General features: G+C 41.2%; 1 protein-coding gene across 5 annotated transcripts in view; it reads left to right on the forward strand.

Annotated features, from left to right (window-relative positions):
* Positions 1-20103, forward strand: part of FUT8 (fucosyltransferase 8) — a 187485-nt gene that overhangs the window by 6566 nt on the left and 160816 nt on the right. The gene's annotated exons all lie outside the window — the stretch shown is intronic.

Raw genomic sequence — 20103 nt, forward strand, 5'->3', positions numbered from 1 at the left:
CTGTTTTAGCAAAAAGCCCTGATACTGTTAAGGCATCTTGTGTCTGGATATATAGTGTGAGTCTACATTTGTCTTTGGGTTTCAGCTGTCCTGTCAGCTCAGCTGCAGACAACTAATTAGTTATTTGTGGGGGAGAAGGAAAAATCAAAGGTGACTGGACAAGCTGGTGGCTAAAATAGTCCCTTCTGTGCTGCTGGCTGTAAAAACTAGTGTCTCAACTATCACACTGCTTGGGCACAAGATGTGCCTCCAAAGAACAGGAACAAGTAGATTATGACCTCATTTGAGCCTCAGATGGTGGACATTCATGTCTTACACATATGAAAATTTAGTCCAGTTTTTAGAATTATCTCAAAAAATGCAAAGTCTTTGAGTCACTGCGGAGTGAATTGCTTTCTTGCCTCTGAAGCTAGTTATGTCAAATGACAGGTGAGGTTCTCTGTGGGAGGGCAAACTTAGACTCCCGTAGTTCCTGCTGTGCCTAGAAGTCTGCAATTGCAATTATTTTATTCCTGTGTTGTTGATGTCAATAAGGGTGCTCTGTATGAGCACAGGAAGACTTTAGTTGCCTTTACTGCTGTAGATACAAATAAGCACTGATCTGGGGCTGCTGTCACCCACACTAAGCTTCCTGCAGGCCTGCAGGAACAGGGAATTGCTGTAATAATATCTTCTCTCACCTTGGCCACATTCTGCCTCCCAGCCTAGCTCAAGGAAGCTGTTGAAGGTTTAGCAGGCCAGGCTTACACTGCTTGTGGAGACTTGTTATGCAGAAAGCATTTTTGTGGGTTCCTTTTCCACCCATCATTGTGGTCCCACCAAAGATGAGCTGCAGCTGTCAGCAGGTCCCAAAGCTGTAAGAGTAACACTTTCCACCCTTTCTAAGTCTCAGCATGAGAAAGTTTAGAGAAGCAGCGTGGTCTCTTAGACACCATGATATCTAAGAGACATGGATTAATTTTCTGACTTTGTTTTCACTTAGGGCAAAATTTGTCTGTGAGATTTTGATTCTAATCCATGTGTCAAAGACTTTTTTTTAATAACACTTGCAGAGCTGGCACCAACATAATGGAATGTCTAACTGAAAAGGATCTGTATTTCTCTTCTGCTTTATGTATTTTTAAGGCCTATATGATTGCTTGCCTGATGTGTACAAAGAGACCCCTCTATGCTCAGCTGAAGTAAGACACAAGCACACATGTACCTAGTCATGCCTGCTTGGGAGTAGGTGGTTCATCTTCCTCTGCTGTGCACTGCCGCACCACCTGCCTGCTGGCCCTCAGGGTGGCTCTTGGGGCTGTGGAGCCTTTGGCCCTGGTGCTGGATGGCCAAGGAGGTAGCACATACAGTGAAAACACAGCTTGTAGCACCCTATTGACACAGCAATTTAGTGCACTGGAGATATAGGGCATAATTTTACAATATTTAATTTCCATTAGGTGAGTGTGGCAATAGGAGTGTGATCATTGTTCTTTGCCTGACTAATTATCATCTCCATGTGTCAGCAGCCTGTCTTTTATCCATTCTGACAAAAAATAGAACCATTATTTCCAGAACTTTATCAAATGTATTTCTTAAGGGTGAATAACTTGCTGTCATTCACCCTTCTGATACTTGCCTGTTCCATGATTAAAAAAAAAATAATCCAGACTTTTATGCTAGAAAATAATATGTTGTGCAAATCAGAGATCACCTGGACTGACACATATTGCTTGGGAAATTTCTGTTGGAGTTTTCCATGTATGTATCAGGCATTTTGGCTCCCCATTACAGTATTGCCTCCCTTGTATCAGTCTCTTGTCCTCACTTTTTCAAGGTAAAGGACACAAAAGACGCTAAAGCTAAGCAGTCTAGAAGATATTAGAGGGTAGAACACTATAGAAATTCTGGCCAAGTAATTGTAAAAAATCTCAATGTATTTTACTGAAAATCTGCATCAAATTCATATTCTTTGTCCTTGCCTTCGAGGCTGTAAACAACTCTGCCCACACATCTTTCTGCCTACAAGTCCACATGTTGTTTTTGCCAATCTTGTCTCTCAGCTGCTCCTTTTGTGTCTCTCCCACACAGGATTTTGTGCTGGGATTCCTCCACACCCTAGGGCTTCCAACATCTGTGATATAGATGTGTGTATATATATATATATATATAAAAAACATATATTTACGTATTATCATATGCATGTATCAAATATGATCTCCCTTTCAATTGTTCCTTAAAATTGACATCTTTCTCCAAAGGGGAAGGGTCCACTACTCCCTTCACTTACTTTTTGATACATAAATTTATTCCTGAATGAGAACTTTGCATGTCTGCTTTGTAACTCTGGAGAAAGGTTTGCATTTATTTTTTCTAAACCATCAAATATGCTTAAAGTGACATGTATATGATAAGGCATAATAACAGATGCAAGTGAGTTGCTCACAGTCCCTGAACTTGGAAGGACAACTACAAGTAGCCTGAAGCTAAAACTCAAAGAGTTTAGGCTACCAGTCAGGGGAAGTCCTTACAGATGTTTCAAAGCTGTATGTAACATTTTGGTAGTACAGAGAACATGCTGGCAATTGCTCCAGGAGGAATTTATAGAATAAGAAATGTGTGGTATAGTAAGAATCTGTGGAGTGCTTTGCCAGTGACATGCTGATGATGTCAATCCTGATGGGGTATACTGGCAGGGGGACTACCAAGAGGTTATCTATATGATATAGGCATTTCCCCACATACATCTCTAGTATGAAGCTGGAAGAACTGCTGGCTGCTCATTAGGGGTTTTTTTTGTTTGTTTGGTTTTTTGTTTGTTTTTTTTTGTGTGGAAGCAAAGTGATCTGGGGTTTCCCACTGCAAGAACATTCAATTATACAATTCTACCTGAATGCTTTCACCTGATGCTAAAAGTACTGCACAAACTGACCAAGAGATTATTACTAAAAAGGACTTCCTCTCACTGATCTTTTCCTCTTCCAGTTTGGTAACACTTCAAATATAATTATCCTTACTGTTTGGCCTATACAATCATTTGTCTTTATGACTTGAAAAAAAACCATTGCTTTTTCATTTATCTGAGCCTCCTAAAGTAGTGAGAAAAATGACAGTAAAGCCAGAAGTTAGACAAGGAGACTGAGGAACCAGTGAAATAGCTTGAAGTGCATCTGCTTTTGCAACATGAAGAATCAGGATGACAGTCTCCCTTTAAGGGCATTGAGAAATATTCCAAACACTTTGTGTTAGAGAGGATATTGTGGTTTTGGGTTTTGCAGAACTGTAATTGCTTTTATTTTTTGTGAAATGAAAACCATGTGAAAATTTGGAGCTGAGCTCCTTGGCATCACTGCCCTCAATTTTTTTGGTAGACTATTTTAAAATTACAGCTTGGGTTTTGTCCCTTTAATTTATTTTTTTACCCTGTCATCATGCTTTACTACAATTTCATGAGATCTGTGCATATATAATCTTTGTTTTTATGTCAATTTTCCATGAAAAATAATTTTAGAGTTGCAAAGCTAAGCATCCAGAATTAGAAAAAATAAGATTAAATCAATAAATTATTTTTCCAGAATATGTCTCCTCTGCTTTCCCTATTTATTTTCAAGATCTCTTGATTTTAAATTATATGCAAAGTATGCTTTGACTCCATGGGGAAAGATGTGCATCCCTGTGGAGCTGCAGTGAGTCATTGTCAAGAAAAACTGTGCATAGGTCTCCCAAAAACTTGACATCTATTTTTGTATAGAGTAGAGAAATTAGAATGAACTGAAAATGTTACTGTGAGAAAGTACATCATGAAAGTTGTGTTGCTCTTTTTGGGAAGTTAGAGGAAATTCTGGGGTGAATAAAATGATCCTTTGCAGTGTTTGCAGAGGACATTATGCAGCAGTGCATGCTGTGTTTGTGGCACAGGGTGGTTTCTGTAGTGATGCTGCAGCTTGGCCCAGTCCAGTCATGATGGTGCACATTGCAGTAGCTGTGTTAGGTAGCAAGGCAACGACTCGGTTTTGTACCTGTTGGTTCTTAGCCCCTTGCATTCAAGTGCGATGTTTCGTGTTACACTGTGACTTAAGAACAATTTCACTTCAAGAAGCTGTCACGTGCCAAAATGCAGTTAAGGTAGGAAATGTAAAGGACGGCTATCTAACAGCAGCAAGGCTGCTGAACTGGCATATTGGAAAGGTTGGTTCCCTTGCACGTGCCAAAAAGGAGAACAGATAACCCTTCAAAGTACTAAACAGTATTATTAAATGATCTGAAAGGACTTACATTTCCTGAAGACCCAGGCAATGGAGACAAGGAAATCCACAACCCACCTGATCAGAGCCATCAGGCATATCAGTTTCTGTAAGGATAGTCAGAAAAGATTGAAATATAACTTATTCCTGGAGGCTTCAACTATCTTTTAATGAATAAATTTATCTCCAGCTGGTGGGTGGAAACAGGCTAGTGGAGCTGAGCTTCAGTACTCTCACCAAGAGGTTCCCACAATTTGAAAAGCTGATAACTTAGGAGCTGATACTAATGCACATATTTCACTGTGGTGCAAAGCAGAAAGCAGTCTGCCAAAGGATATGTGGCTTGTCGTACTGGTCTGAAAGCAGTAAAGGAAAAATACACAGGTTCTTGTAAGAACATTTGTTTTCTTTTTGTCTTGGTCCTTGAGTTGACCAGTGATTGCCTGGAAGGCTCAATATTTCAGTGACATTTCTGTAGCTAATCAAATATCTCTTCAGGGCCTGCCTTTGGGGAAAGCATAAACATTGGCTCATAAAGTTACTTTGTATACCTCATAGATAATGCTTTCTTGCCAGTATTTGAAATGTTAGACTGGGGGGTGGCATATGGAGTGAGCCCCTTCAGAGTGGCATGAAGTCTGTCCATCCAAAAACTGCAACAGCCAGCGGTGGTAACTGCGACTATGACCACTGCTGGTGTTAAATCTGACATTAAAGACTTTATATTTTGATACAGATGGATAACCCACATGATGCTACTACTTTACTATGTGTTTACAGACAGTAGTGCCCTGTGCTTCTGTTTTCCAGCTGTGCAATAGGGTTGTTTTGTACATTATCAGCTTGTTGTGAACTGTAATTCATTCTTTGTGTGAAGAACTTTGAGAGTCTCTTGGAATAACTGAAGAAATGCCAGGTATTAGAAACACTTAACGTGAATTATTTTATCACATCATTGCACTGCCAATTTGGTCATTACCTTGTAGTCTATGCTTAATGCTTTTGAGAGCAAGGTATAATACCCCTGTTAAACGGGAATGGAGAAAGGTGTGAGATCTAAATGCTTTTCTTGCTCAAAATACGTCTGGAAATTATTCAGTTAGTCAATGAATGGTATTGTCAGCTTGCCTTTATGCTAACATACCTTAAATCATTCATTTTTGGTACTCCTTCCTCTCCTTCATCAGGTTTTTCTATAATCAACACTGTCTTAATTGCATTTCTTGCTTCTTACTTGAAATGCCAGTCCTTTTGCCTACTCATTTCTGACCCTGAGGTAAAGGGGAGGCGTCTCAGCTATGAAGCCAGGATCCTCCAATGTAGTGGGTTTGCTGACTTCGTCAGAAAGCCTGGACTTTTGTAACTTATGATCTGTGGTTATGCAGTCAGTTCAAGCTAGCACAGGCCCATGCTTGTCATGGAGAGTGGTAGCCCTCCCATCTTCCATGCTTCTGGAAGTGTTTCTCTGACTCCCTTGATAAGTCACTAGCATTTGTGTGGCCACATAATCTAAATCAGGAAAGTAATCTAGTTTGTCTTTTCCCTCTCCACCCTTTTCCACTCACTCCTCTCTCTTCTCTTCTGTCTCCTTTTCCACTTCTTTTTTTTTTTTTTTTTTTTTTTTTGCCTTGTTGTGACTTACTTTGTCCCTTTTTCTGCCAGACCAGGTGCCTGATCTAGTTCACCATGTACCTGTGTGGGCTCATATACCAAGACAAGGGACATACCAAGACCCCCACACATGGCAGGACCATCTCTTTCAGCACTGGCATACATTTAGGTTACATTAATGTGACTGTGTAATCACAGAGAGAATTGTTATAGGACTAATGCTTTTCCAACCCTGACCTCTTTAGAAGAAGCAGAAAGCTGTAGAAGATGCTGTCACTGGTGACAGGAGTCAAGACGTACTTGCTTTTGAAACCTGGGAGATCCAGGAGTTTCCAGGATGCTGTGGAATATACATATTGATTTAGCCCTGACTTTTTTTCAAACTGCAAAGGCAAGCATAAAAGGAGGGTCCCTAGACTCAACTGGGATAATTGTGATGGTGTGAGGGTGAGCAGCCATTTTAAAATGTGACAATTTGATGTACCCAATGTGCATTGAGAGGCCTTTTCAGATTTCCAGCTTGAAATGCAAAGTTGCCTCCTTCCAGGACAAGACAATGACAAAGGCATGTTACTCAGGAGAAGATTAAATAGGATCTAGAAGAATGGGTTGGAGCCTAATTGTAGCCTTGAAGGATAACACTGAAGATCCTAACCTTCTCATTCCCTTTTATTTCTTCAGGTTTATTTATTAAATTTTCAGTGCAGTGTGGGTAGGTGTGCATATATTGTCAAAGGAGCCATCAAGGACTGAGGGAAAATGAGGGGACTACCACAACAGTCATTAAGGAAAACCGTGAATAATTACAGATCTTGCCCATGAAATATTGAAACATTTCATGCTCCTAAACTGGAGCACCCAGGGTTACAGTGAAACTGATGGAGTAATTAAGAGCTAAGCATGTTGAGGGTGTTTAAATATTAGAATGATATGTATACACAGCTCAAAAGACTAGAACTATTTCCAGAGTGGGAAAGACATAGAGAAGAAGATAGACTCAATTAAGAAAAGTAATGCTTGGGCTAGTTGTCTTTCCTGATGAGCTCTGCTGCACTGCCAGCAGCCTTTGAAGAGAGGTATTGTTCCTTATATATAGGGCTTAAAAAGCATCAGTGGTCTGGAAGGATCAATAGCAAATGTACAATAGAGAACAGTCTCACAGTAGCAGGGAGCTGGAATGCATCAGCAAATGACTGTTTTCTCACTTTCTGAAATTACAAGCTGCCTACAAATTTTGGGAGAGGTTGTTAAACAATCCCTAATAGAGTAGTTTCTTCTGTAGCTAGTCAATTTGCTCACCTAATCATGATAAAGGCATGCGGAAATTAAATCCTCAGTTACATGTCTTAATTTTTCTCATCTAGCACACAGCAGCATAGGTTTTTACCTCAGAACTACCGCTGCTACAAGAATTGTAGCGACAGGGAGAAGTCTAACACTTGGGGTACTAATCCCCAAATGTTTCAGTGGATTTTTAAAAAAGGAATTTATCAACCCTACTTCACTTTGTCTTGTTCCCCAATCATAACATTTACACTCTGAAATTGGAAACAAATACTTGAAATTCTACATAATGCTTAAACAACTAATTGACCTGACACTCTGGACTTCCCATGTGCTTTGCCAAGCTATGCTTTTGAATAATTTACAAAAAGAATGGAAATAAACCATAAAATATTAATCAGGCTTTCTACAGGACATAAGTTGAAGGGTTTTATTTAAGTTGCAAGTGTGTTAATTTCTCAGACAATCAGTATAACTCTGTCAACATGACTAAACCTGGTTTGCAAGTCTGCCATCTTTCATCTGAAAGGGGCTTTTTGCTGGAATAGTATGTTACAGCATTCCAGCCTTAATGTTGCTCCTGCTCCACTGGCATGGAGCTTGCTGTGTCTGAATATATTGTTGAGTCTAATAAAGTAAATATAAGAACATAAACCCAGCCATACCTGGGTAGTCCAGTAGTCCAGATAGGTCAATATCCTGTCTTTAACAGTGGTCACAAATAAGTGCTATTTCAGCAAATGACAAGTTCCGTGATCTTGGAGACAGTAGGTGGCTGGACGACATAAATGGCTTACAGTGATAAATGTAAAAAATTATTTTCTCTATTTAGAGAACTACTTTTGGTAGAGGAGCTTGGCATGTTTTAATGTGTTTTCCTATTAGGGAAAAAACTGTTTTAATTGTCATCCCAAATGAATTGATCATTGAAAATCTGTGCAATTGCTAGTTTACTGGAATGTCCCCCTCCAATTCTTGAATGCGTATGTATCTCCCATTTTATATAGAGAGAGTAGTCAACTTCTGTGGTTCGAAATAGCAGCTGGATGCTAAGAGCATTTTTTTTTTTTGAGAAATCAGTGAATATTGACTGTTGGGAAAAAGCGCCTTGCAATCCCAACCTCCGAGTAGTCTGCTTTTGTCCAAAAGTATTAAAGATAGATCCTCTTTATGAATTTACTTTTTGTGTGAATTCCCAGGAACAACTACTGTGAGAGGAATGCTTGTGTTTAGTTAAGTCTGACCAACCTTTTGTTTTTCACTTGTCTTGTGAAATATTGAGAAGGGCACCTGTTTATTCTCTTTCTCAGATAGATAACATCTTATGGGTGGCAGTCATCATAACCTCAAAAATCACTACTCTGTTTAGGAGGCTGAATCAACAATCCTTAGGAGGCATCTCCTAAGACTTTTAAAATTGAATTAATGTAAAGAATGTTGAAAGTATTTCTGATTTTATTTAGTTGGTTTGTTATTCATGTCCTTTACCTATGTTTGCTTTCACCTTTCGTTTTTAGATGGTCAGATACATTGTCTGTGTTCTGTTCTCTGCCCACTCTTTCTCAGACCCCATAGGAGCAGAGCTACAGTAGCAACACTGTACTGATTCTGAACTTAAAACTTACAACCAATAAAAATTTTCACACATGTAGCCTGAAAGCTCAGATTCTCCATTGGTATGTGTAGGGGGACATCAGGAAAGGTGGTGAGAGTTTGAAGTCCCAGTATTCTGTGGATGATACCCCATTCTAGGCTGCCTAATATTAGCTGAAGCTATCATGATCTCATAGCTTTCAGTTGCCCTGAAGAGATGAGCAGCTGGCTCTGGCTGAAGTTAGATAAAAAAGTAATGAAGCTATGGAGAAGAAGTGCTCAGACAGAAATGCTCTTCCCCAATAACAATCACTCCCATTGAATGCAAGCCTTAGGGTCCTCTTAGCCTGTACTACACAATCAATAGCTGTGGAGGTGAAAAATGTTAATTATCATCTGTGGCTGGCAAGGAGATTGTGCTGAATCCTATTAATGTAAAACTGGCCAGTGTGACTGATGTAGTTCTAAGATACAGACTGGAACTATTGTAAGTATTAATATATAGGAGCAATTTGTCATGGAATGAAAGGGAAAGACTGAAAAGGGCAAAAATCTTTGAATATGCAAAAATTTGAAAGAGCGGGAGACTGATTAACTAGACTGTATATCCATTAAAACTGTGATAAAAAGTTATTGTGATGGAAGAACCAGCTTAGAGGGAGATTAGTGATGGAGCTTCCAAAGGAACAGTTCTGGGACCAATCCAATTCGTTGTTTTCCTTATGATATTGACATAAACCCAAAATTATGCTGATGAAATTACTGGTGGCCCAAAGTAGGGAGATACCATCAGATAACAAACTGGGAGATGGTACAGAAAGAACCATATGACCTTAAGGATCTGAGTCTGAGGAACAGGCTGATTTTAAATATTTCTAAGTATTGAGATCATTGCATAGAATTAATATGTTGGGGTCTGCAGCGGGTCTGCGGATAAGTTAGTTGACCTCAAAGACTTAGCCGTGTACCTTTAAGACAGCCACAAATTGTCAGGTATGTGAACAGGATGTGAAAAATCGGAACTTAGAACTGCAGCATACAGGCACCTACAGCAACAGCAAATAGCAAGCAAGAGGAAGGACACAAAAACCTAGCAGGGTCTAACACCTGCACTGTCTAAGATATATAAATAGTTTGCATAAACAATAAAGGCCATTTTGTCCGAACCCAGCCACGCAGACATAGTGTTTCTTTTAAGTCCACCTCGACTTGCGTCACCACATTAATAACCAGAAATTTTGGGACATGCTCAGAGTCCGTGAGTTGGAAATGACAAAGGGGCAGAAAGATGAAGGATATCTGTCAGCTGCCAGTGTAATAGAAATAAAAAAAGTAAGTGCAATCTTAGGACTGGTATCAAGCAAACAAAAGAAGAAATAAAGTACTAGGAGTAAAGGACAGGGCATGACTGTGTAGACTTCTGAGCGAGCATGTTCAGGAGACAAGAATGAAAGCAAAACAGATGATAATGGGAATGGAGGCTTTATAATACAAAGAGGATTAACAGAGTTTGTCTGGTTTAGCCTCAGTAAGCCAAGGGTGAGAGGGCAGAGGTTCTGGAAACCGATAATGGACTCTAGGGAAGGCAGACATGAGAGAAGAAGAGATCTTCCAGCTAAAGGGCAATGTTTGCATTGGAACAGATAATACAAACCTGCCAAGAAAAACTGAATGTCCTTCTAATTTCCTGACTTCTGACAATCAGAACAGTGACATTCTGGGACAGAATTTCAAATGGACTTGTGGGACAAGAAACACAAATGGTTTTACAGAATCACAGAATCACAGAATGGTTGGGGTTGGAAGGGACCTCTGGAGATCATCTAGTCTAACCCCCTGCTAAAGCAGTTCACCTAGAGCAGGCTGCACAGAATTGTGTCCAGGCTGGTTTTGAATGTTTTTAGAGAAGGAGACTCCACAACCTCTCTGTTCCAGTGTTCTGTCGCCCTCAAACTTCCTTCTTCTTTTTGAGTTTTGCCAGAAGCTCCTTGATTACCCATGCAGGCCTCCTGCCCCCTTTGCTTGATTTCTTACTCCTAGGGATGCACTGATCTTGAGCTTGGAGGAAGCGATGCTTGAATATTAATCAGCTCTCTTGGAGCCCCCTACCTTCTAGAGCCCTAATCCATGGGATTCCTCCAAGTAGGTCCTTGAAGAGGCCAAAGTTAGCTCTCCTGAGGTCCAGGGTTGTAATCCAACTTGATGCCCTGCTTCCTCCATGCAGGATCTGTTCAGGTGGGAGATAAAAAGGCTGTTAATGATCCCTGTTATTGCAAGAACCATATAATACAACCTTCTCCTAAATGGATCACAGTCCTTCGTAAACTGTACTGTGATCCGTTTAGGAGAAGGTTGTATTATATGGTTCTTGCAATAACAGGGATCATTAACAGCCTTTTTATCTCTCATCTGACATTAAAAGGTCAAATTTGTGTTTCCAGCAGCAGTGGAAGCAATAAAACCTGAGATTTTTGTCTTGGGGTAGGACTCTCCTGTAGACCCTTTGGTGTCTGAAAAGAGGCTACTTCCTGCATTCCTGCATTTCTCTACCTGGCTGCCTAGTTTCACAGTCCTAGTAAGGAATCTATACTCTTTGATGGATTTGGTTGAAACTGGCTAACAGGTTTTTGGCAGAGATTTGTAATAGTACGAAGAAAATGACTCATTTCCTTTGAAAAACAGGCCAAACCCCAAAGCTGTTGGGGGAATAGATTTCTTATGTTAGGGGTGATTCAGTTGGAGGGCTTAAACGTCATCAGACCCAATTTGCCTTCCAGTAGAATAAACACCTCACTGCTCTGACAGACTCTCTGGTAATGGGAAATTGTATAAGCAGCCTACTGCTCCCCACTGGATCCCTTGTCCTGTCCACCTGGTTTGCTCTTCAGATGCACAGGAAGAAGCAAACTGTTCCATAATAAAGCTGAGTAGCTTACTTTCTTGTCAGAGGAGGAGTGGTACTCATTGTTCTCTGGATCATGCTTTATCTTCAGGGCTAAGAAACACAAAATCCAGGAAATGCAAGGTGGAAGGAGAAGTAATTAGTAAGTTACTGTACTTGACTCTCTTTATTATTTACAAGCAAAGGCTCATGAATGAAGCTGCCCAGAAGCTGGCTGCATTTTCATTCTGAATGAAAAATATAACCTTTAAAAAACTGATTTTGGGGTTTGTCTTCTTCTAGTCCCCTTTAATTTAAAAATTACTATTTGAAATTTATGGTCATGTGATCCTAGCCTAAATCCCAGGTAGAGACTGGTTGTCATTTTTTGTGCTCTTAAATGAAGCCTCTGTTATTTTTCGAATCTCCTGAACTTTACACCAAGGGAAGCAGATGGAGAAAACATTACTTCAAAAGCATTGACATCCAGCACAGACACTGAAATACTGAATCCTGAAGAATATGCATTGTGGCTTTTCAGTTTGCTGCCCAACCTGTCTTCTTGCCTCCTCATCCCTGTGACAAACGCTCTCAACCATAAACCCATAAATGTATGGCTGTTATGTGTGGGAGGGAGCATGGAAGGAAGAAGTAGTTAAAGGAAGTGTTTGAAGGGACCTGGATTTATTCCTTTGTTGGTGTAACTGTGGAATGTAGGAATGATAGATGAATGTCAAATTAGAATGGAAAGAATGCAGGTGGAAAAACAAATGGGTTGGGTAGGATTGGTTGTGAATACAGGTATGTGAATACATACCTTCCTGGCTTGGAGATTACCAAGCATCCTGAACTACTGCTTAGTCAGGTCTTTGTGAGCCTGGAATGCAACTCATCGGCTGTTCTAAGTAGGCAGTGATAACATGCACAGCATGGAGCTGCTGTACGCCTGACAACCGGTTTAACTTTTGGTGCTGTTTGTGAGTAAAGCAAAGGAAGTATTTGTGCTCACACAGGAAAGGTGCTATATGGATGGAGATGATATGCATGGTTTAGGCCGCAGTTTCAGAGTGTCTATGCATAAGATCTGTTTCTGCTGCCAGTACAGTTGTGGTAAAAACTTCACAGGCTTCATTACTATAGGAGCAGCTTCTTTCTGAGAACAATAAGAATTATTAGTAAATTGCCACTCAACCCAATATAACTAGGTATTATTAATGACTGATTTTGCATGTCATGTTTACAAAGTAGTCCAAAGAGTTTTGAGATTCTAAGCAGCAAAACCAAGCCCTTCAATTATTCTTTTCTGTCATTCACTTAGAATAATGTTGGAATACAGCAGTCTAGTTGTGAAAGACCTTCTAGGAGATACTGCAAAATACTTTAAGGACACAACAGACTACACTGGCTCCAGTTGGTGATGGATTCTGATGCTGTCTGAATGCTTTAGCTAAGGCCTCCTCAAGCGCCTTAATCCTAGTGCCTTTAACAACAGCTCCAGCTCTTGAATCAGCCTTGTATCCACATTCCATCCTTGAATATCAGCTCCCCCAGAAATGTGTTTTAATCAAAGCCTCTTCTCAAAATAATAATAAAAAAATTGGTCATTTTTCTATTTTTCTTCCAAAGATAATTGCCTACACGTAGGCTGCAAAATGTCACATTACCATACAAAGACCCTTTAAGAAAACACTGAGCCTTGTGGAAAGCACAGTCTGTTAAGGAATTCAGCTGTCTTCTGTCTTTAATAACATTTAAACCTAGTTCTGGGAGCCTGAAAACACTTAAACAATGCCCAATTTATAAGCCCTGTCTTGAGATGGAAACAGAACACCCTTGTCAGGACTACTTTGTCTCTGCTTTGCAACTGAGAAGCCTGAGATATGGTGAAGTTAAATGGCTTGGTCAAAGTGCTGTGACAGCTCTGGGTAGACAGATTTGGGATACTGCCTGCAAATTCTGTGGTTTTATTGGAGAGACATTCCTTCCTGCTGATTTCTCAGCATTCCTCTGTCTTTCTAGAAGGACTCTGCATGGAAATAAACTATTCTTTTCAAGATCATTCATTCTTGCCACGGGGCACTACCCACTGCCAGAACCTTTCTGGTCACATAATTATCCCTGAAACTTCCAGCAGTCTATTACAGAGGATTATGCAGCAGGAGCAGATGAACTGCTAAACAGATCCTGTTTTCCTATAGATGGTATCAGAAAGGAATAAAGACAAGGAGTAAAATGGGAATATCACAGAAAGAGGCACAGAATCATAGAATCATTTAGTTGAGATCATCAAGTCCAACCATTAACCCAGGACTGCCAAGTCCATCCCTAAACCCTGTCCCTAAGCACTGCATCTACATGTTTTTTTAAATGCCTCCAGGGATAGTGATTCAACCACCTCCCTGGGCAGCCTGTTCCAATGCTTCACCATCCTTTCTGTGAAGAAATTTTTCCTAATATCCAATGTAAACCTCTCCTAATGAAACTTGAGGCCGTTTCCTTTTGTCCTGTTGGTTGTTACCTGGGAGATGAGACCTACCCCCACCTGCCTACAGCCTCCTTTCAGGGAGCTGTAGAGAGAGATAAGATTCCCCCTGAGCCTCCTCCAGATTAAACAGCCCCAGTTCCCTCAGCTGCTCCTCGTAAGACTTGTTCTCTAGACCCTTCACCAGCACCTCAGTATTAGTCTTGTAGTAAGGAGACCCAAAATGAACACAGCATTCAAGGTGCGGCCTCACCAGTGCCATGTACAGGGGGACAATCACCCCCCTAGTCCTGCTGGTCACACTGTGTCTGATACAAGCCAGGATGCTGTTGGCCTTCTTTGGCCACCTGGGCACACTGCTGGCTCATGTTCAGCTGGCCACCAGCCAGCACCCCAGGTCCTTTCCCACCAGGCAGCTTTCCAGCCGCTCTGCCCCCAGCCTGTAGCGCTGTGTGGGGCTGGTGTGACCCACGTGCAGGACCCGGCACTGAGCCTTGTGGAACCTCATACAACTGGCTTTAGCCCATGGGTCCAGCCTGTCCAGATCCCTCTGCAGAGCCGTCCTGCCCTCCAGCAGATCAGCACTCCCTACCAACTTGCTGTCATCTGCAAACTCACTGAGGGTGCACTCAATTCCCTCACCCAGATTGTTGATAAAGATATTAAACAGGACTGGCCCCAATACTGAGCCCTGGGGAGCACCACTTGTGAATGGCCACCAGCCAGATGTAACTCCACTTACTACCACTCTTTGGGCTCGGCCGACCAGGCAGCTTTTAACCCAGCGTAGTGTACACACGTCTAAGGTGTGAGCAGCCAGTTTCTCCAGGGGAATGCTGTGGGAGATGGTGTCAAAGGCTTTACTAAGGTCCAGGTAGACAACGTCCACAGCCTTTCCCTCATCCACTAGGCACATCATCTTGTCACAGAAGAAGATCAGGTTTGAAAGGCAGGTTTTGCCTTTCATAACCCCATGCTGGCTGGGCCTGAACCTTGGCTGTCCTGCACGTGCCATGTGATGGCACTCAGGCTGATCTGCTCCATAACCTTCCCCGGCACTGAGATCAGGCTGACAGGCCTGTAGTTCCCCAGATCCTCCTTCTTGCCCTTCTTGTAGATAGGTGTCACATTGGCTAACTTCCAGTTTGCTTGGACCTCCCCAATTCACCAGGACTTGATAAATGATGGAGAGTGACTTCGTGAGCTCCTCCATCAACTCCCTCAGCACCCTCTGGTGGATCCCACCTGGCTCCACAGACTTGTGTACATCTAAGTGGAGCAGCAGGTCACTAACCATTTCCTCCTGGACTGTGGGGACTTCATTCTGCTCCTCCTCATCCACACCTTCCAGCTCAGGGGGCTGGGTACCCAGAGGGAAGCTGGTCTTGCTATTAAAGACTGAGGCAAAGGAGGCATTAATTACCTCAGCCTTTTCCTTATTCTTTGTGGCAACGTTTCCCGCTGCATCCAGTCATGGATGGGGGTTATCCGGGTTATCCTTGGCCCTCCTTTTGTTTCTATGTATTTGTAAAAATATCTTTTGTTATCTTTTATGGCAATGGCCAGCCTGAGTTCTAGCTGGGCTTTCACCTCTCTAATCTTTGCCCTGCACAACCTCACAGCATCCTTATAGTCCTTCAGAGTTTCCTTCCCCTTCTTCCAAAGGTGGTAAACTCTCCTTTTTGCCCTGAGTTCCAGCCAAAGCTGTCTGTTCAGCCAGGGTGGTCTTCTTCCCCACCGGCTTGTCTTTTGGCGTATGGGGACAGCCTGCTCCTGTGCCTTTAAGACTACCTTCCTGAAGAATGCCCAGCCTTCCTGGACCCCTTGGCCCTTCAGAACTATCTCACAAGGGACTCTGTCAATGAGGCTCTAAAACAGGCCAATGTTGGCCCTCTGGAAGTCCAAGGTAGTGGTTCTGCTGACTCTCCTCCTTACTTCTTTAAGAACCAAAAACTATCATCCCATGATCGCTATGCCCAATACATCCTCTGACCATCACATCACCCACCAGTCCTTCCCTGTTTATAAACAGCAGGTCCAGTGGGGCATCTCCCCTAGCTGGCTCACTGAGCAGCTGTGTCAAGAAGTTTTCTTCAACACACTCCAGGAACCTCCTAGACAGTTTCCTCTGTGCTGTGTTGTATTTCTAGCAGACATCTGGTAAGTTGAAGTCACCCATGAGAACAAGGGCTTAAGCATAGCTGCTCCTCAGCTTGTGTCTTTCCCTGGTTTTGAGTTGATGGCTGCAATGCTGTAGAGGCAGCACAGAATTGAAATTAACTCTCCAGAGCTGTAAATTAACATTAATTAGAGCTCATTTGCAATGAAATGGGTTATCCTTATTCATCTTAAAACTAGATGAATCAATCCCCAGAAAAAGGAATGAAAATAATTCCTTCTTTGGCCAACATATAGGCAAGATGTCAATTAATAGGGCTTATAATTTTAATGATTCTTTGACAGTGCCCTTCAAACCCCTGCAGGATTAATCAGTAAAAGGCCTGTAGTTCTATTGCTTGGGAGTCTTACAGAATACATTTACTGGGTATGCAGTTGCCAGGAGGAAATGTCCAGACGTGAATGCTTCATCAGCAAGATGTGAATACAGCACTCTTGTTTCTGATTCTACCTCTGGGTTTTCAATTGAGGTCAGTATTTTTCAAGTCAGAAGCTAACATTAAGCAACCTACATTTTGAGAAGTCTCCTGCATGGAAATCTTGCTACGTTTATGTAGAAGCCCTTCACGCAGATTGAAAGACCAACACTAGGTACCTAGGTTTTGTTATTATTGGCACAAATTATTTTTTCCCACAGACCACTCAGATTAATGATGACACTACTTGAATAATTGCCATTTGGCCAGAGTTAGGGTTTGTGGCAGATTCTGTTCTCATGGAGGGATTTGAGCACAACAAGTGACAACAGGAAGGTATTCTTGCCACGCTGAGTATACAGCCTTCCCACTGACTACCACAAATGTCTTCTTCGGATCTCTTTCTCTGCAACAGAAGCCAGTGTATTCTTTTGTGTACAGCATTTCTGCAGTGTGATAAACCCTAGTTGTTTTCCTTTCTTTGGATCTGGACTGAGAGCTGAGATGAAGGTGTCTGACTAAATTATACCAAAAGAAAGAGAAAATCCTTCAAAGTTGATGGTAAAGATGAAGAAGATAAGAGTAAGTCTTTCCTTGTAAAGGATTGCACTTATTCTCAAAATGTTGGTTTTGTGTCTTCTACAAAGTAGATTCTGCACTGAATGGGAATAGCGTCCTGAAGGTATTTTCAGACACATTGTATCTGTTACATTGCTATACATCGCTATAGCTGCAAAAGAGTTTGGATTTTTGTTACAGTAAATGCTGGAGTTGGTTCTGCCTTGACATACAGGTTAAATGAACGTGAAAATCTGGTTCTTGCTTTACATGTGGTGATCATTCAGACATACATGAAGATGAATGCAGATATAATCACTCTTTGCATGATAGTACCAGCCATTTAAAGCCCCAAAAGGATGACGGTGCGGGAAGCTAGTGTCTGAGAACTTCCCTCTTCTCTGCCTTTTCAGAGACTGGCTGACAGCATATACACTAACACTTCACTTTGTAAGAATTAATGCTTTTTTAAAAAAATAAAGCAGATGGCAACATCAACAGTGTTTATGAAGTGCAGTTTGCAAAGACTACAGTTCCCAGTATGTGGTATCACATATGTGTTCAAGTGGAGGATCCTTAGAGAGTAATAACCAAGCAGGAGCAGCCACATATACCACACATCTAGTACAGAAGCACTTTTTCAGTAACCTCAATGGAAGCTTGCAAGTTGGTTTCCATCTAACCATTTAAATATAAACAGAATATAAACATTCTGTGTGCCAATAGCTTGATGTATTGGTAAAGCAGAATTCCCCTCTGTCTGGTCCTGTCTCCCTGCTGTTCTGATAGCTTAGAAGTTAAGGCCCATATCTAAATAGGATTTTTATAATAGAAACTAGAAATAACAAAATGTATTTTGCTAGAAATAACAAAACAAATCTAGGACTCTAATAGGAAATATGAAAGAGACATCTGATGAAGTAAGAGGTTTTCAGCCAAACAGATTTGCTAAGAGTTTATTTTTGCAGACAACTTCCATTGAGAGGGAAAAAAAGCAAACGGCTGAACATTTTTTCAAGCAATAAAATGGATTTAGAAAGTTATTTTCAATCCCTGGATTGGTCTGTCAAACTTGATGGCACCTACACTATGGAAAAGAGCAAGAAGGGAGGTCACCATGCCTCACAAAAGGTGTGGGATGATGGAGAGCTTAGCCTCCAGGGCAGAATGTGGGCATGAAGCCTGTGCTAGTTTAGGGAATTGTGGTTTGATGTTATGCTGAGACCAAGCAAAATACTCTGCTTCAGTTTTGTGTTTTTGAACTTACGATTTCACTTTGGCAACAGTGAAATGGTTAATATTTTCACCTTTAAGGAAAAAAAAAAAAAGCAGGACTATTAGTCTGGCAATTCTGAAAGTCCCTGTTCTCCATGAAAAAAAAAACACCCCAAACCTCATTATGTAGAAATTTATTCAAAAAAGAAACAATGTTCTGTCCAGCCTTTATTGCAGTAGGAAACTGTTGTTAGCTTGTGTTCAGGAGAGTAAGAGATGTGCTAAAGGTGTTTCAACCTTCAGAAAGTGTTTCTGCAACTTGGAAAAAAGCACTATGGGGAAACATCTAGAACTAACAGGCAGGTATTAGAAAAAAGTCTGGCAATACTGCATCATATTCCCCCCTCCCCTCCTCCTCCTCAAAAAAAAAAAAAGAAAAAGGCAAAAGGAAGAGGAGGCCTCTAATCAGGTTTTGTCTGCGTAGGATGAAATCTTGTAGACACTGATGGAGCACCAGCATAGTAACCCAAACCCAGTGGGGCTGTTTTTCTCAGAACAAAGCTTCTTTCATCAAGGTATTACTTCTGTTTGAGAATATTGTGCTCTGGCAATGAAATCTTCTTGTGTTTTATGCATTCTGCTGTTTGTCAGTCAAAGTGCTTGATCACACGTTTGTCACCCGGCAGGACTCAGGCCCAGCTCTCCTCTAAGTGGCTAATGCTATCACCTTTCGGTCCGTGTCTGACAAACTCACAATCCTGTATTAGTGTCAGTGTTGTGGGTATGCTGGAGTATTAAAAGCTCTTTCTTGTTCCATCAAAGGAAGAATTAACCTTTTGATCTACTTTGCAGCATTCTGAACCCTGGGTTGTTTGTTTCATGTTAATGAAATTCAATCTCTGTGCAACAGCAGAGGCTTCTTAAGTCTTTACAATTCTTTAGCAGAGGCTGGGAACAGAAACCTGATCTCACAAGTATGGTCTGGAGCCTTGTTGTCAAGGTCATTCAGCCTTTCCTGTACAGAAAGAAACAGCAGGAAAAAGAATGTAAACTGTTTTCTAATTTATTTTTGACCATTTATTAGATAGAAGTTTTTTTTCCCCCTGCATCTTAATATTAGGTCTATACCAGTCCTATATACAACCTCTTGTCAAATAATTGTCTCGCAGCAGTCCTGTGAAACAGTCTTCTATTCTTAACTCTGCATTGGAGAATAGCTGGGAGGTCTGTAATGGATTAATTGTATTAGAGATTATTCTAGGTATTTCTAAGCTATGTATGAATTTGGTTCAGCTCTATGTATCAAGAATGTGTGTAGAATAGGATTACTGGTAGCTTTCTTGAAGAATCCTTATGGATGGTCTTTAGTTTGAGAGTTGAGGATGACAGAGAGGAAAAGTGATAATGACACTAGATTCCTTATTAACCATTAAAATAGTAGAGCCGGGCAGGAAAGATGCTAGCACACCAGTTGATAGCACAGGGTTGTTTTCCAAAGCATAGTTTGCAGTGCTTTGCCATGAAATATGATGTATGAGGAAAAGACACTGGTTTGCTGTTTGCAGCAATTTTCAACAGCCGTTTTACTTGTTTGGGTCCCTTGGGTGGGAGACATGCAATTCTCATGATGTCAGAGCATGTATCTTATTGCTTAAAGCAGAT

Source organism: Falco cherrug, chromosome 7 (assembly GCF_023634085.1).
Source record: "Falco cherrug isolate bFalChe1 chromosome 7, bFalChe1.pri, whole genome shotgun sequence".
NCBI lineage: Eukaryota > Metazoa > Chordata > Aves > Falconiformes > Falconidae > Falco > Falco cherrug.